Consider the following 1,875-nt stretch of genomic DNA (forward strand, 5'->3'; position numbering starts at 1 on the left):
CAATTGCGCAAATAATGTAACTATTCCTTCTCCCTGTATTTTCTTCATATCGTTAATAATAACTAAAGAAACCAAAAACACCGAAATATTCCACCAAAATAATTTCTATGAAGAAAAACCTCTGAAAGCAGTATTGATAGCTGATTGTCAATTTTGCAGGTAATCTGCCATATGTGAACGGGTAGATTAATTTGGTGGACTTATAGATGATTATGATTATGAGTATTATAAGTTCCTGACTTCACCGATCATATCGCTTAAGTGATGAGCTTAAATTCTACGCAGCAAAATCCACTGCTACATGGACCAAGGAGAGAGAGAGGAGACCAAGGAGATCCATTCTAATTCACATATCATTAATTCCAATTCATTAAACAATACTTTTAAATTTACGATGTTTTACTTAAGTTTGTTAATTTAGGTTAAGTTTTAACTAACATGAAAATTAAGTAGAGATTAACTGAGTTTGGATTGTTAAATGACGAGACTCAGTGATATTGACGCCATCGGACTTAATAACCGCCTAACAAAACAATTGTTAGTTATTTCTTTCTCCTAAGCCTTTCGTTCTTCCTAAGATGCATAAAGAAACAAAGCGAATGTTTCTGGTGGAGAATGAGGACAATACGAAGTACCTCCTGTCATCAAACAAACAGTAGGAGTAGTCGCGTATTGGCACAAACGTCACAGTTGACAGTGATGATTTTGAAGTATTTAGTAAGAGATTTCGTTTATTTATATTAGAAAAAAGGGTTAACACCGATAATAATGTCAGCTTTGAAATTCAACGGAGAATCTCTTGACAAAAAGTGCTACTTTGGGCTAAATAGGCAATTGAGTAGTAAAATCCTTTATTGATAATAAAACTAACACTTTATAAGTCTCCCATCACGTCCGTTCTATTGCGCAGATGCTTGACGATTACAACATCCGATGATGTGACCCTTGCAATGTTTGAGATAAAGATTCTGTGGAAGATTTATGGGTATTTGCGCGTTGGCGACGGCGAGTATCGCAGGCGATGGAACAATGAGTTGTATGAGGTTTACTGCGACATATACACAGTGCGGTCAATAAAGATGCTGTGGCTTCGCTGGCTAGGTCATATCGTCCGAATGGATACAAACGCTCCGGCTCTGAGACCATTCGATGCGGTACCAGCTGGTGGTAGCGGAGGAAAGGAATAATGGCTGACATATGCAGTAAGTTAAAATTAAAAGTAAGTAAAATTTCGTAAAATATTTGCGAAGTTGCGTGCATACATATGTAATTGGAAAGTAATACATACAATTAATTTAGAACATGTATGGATATATGTACATAAATATGTACATACATACATATAGCAAAGTCACGTAAGCATCTGACGTTGACGGTCAGACAGCCACAAGCAATAACTTTTTATTATTAAGAGCGCCCCTAATATTTTATCAAATGTCTTCTATACTACTACACATACATATATCAATTCAAATTTATTAATCGATCACCAAAAACAAACATTCTTATGTATGTATGTATGTATAAGGGTTTGTAAATCATCCAAAGTAAACAATCGTTGAAATGAATGTATGTATACAATGAACGTAAATCAATACGTACTTATGTTCGTATGTCTAACCACTTAGACCCGATTTACATGAGGAGACATCTGGAAGGGAAACATTTTGTTCAAGGGCGAAGGACGGTCGGGGAAGAGAGAAGGGATTTTGTCTCCCGTACTCGGCGACACGCTTTGCTCTTCTTATTCGTATTCGCAATCTTAAAGCAATTTTTGGCAGTTGCTTCATTCGTTTTCTTCTTTTGTGAAAGAAAGTTCTAAGTTATGTGTTGGTTTTCAATCAAACGGAAGATAACAACGTTGACAAACATCCG

This window comes from Anastrepha ludens, chromosome 2 (assembly GCF_028408465.1).
Source record: "Anastrepha ludens isolate Willacy chromosome 2, idAnaLude1.1, whole genome shotgun sequence".
In the NCBI taxonomy this organism is placed as follows: Eukaryota; Metazoa; Arthropoda; class Insecta; order Diptera; family Tephritidae; genus Anastrepha; species Anastrepha ludens.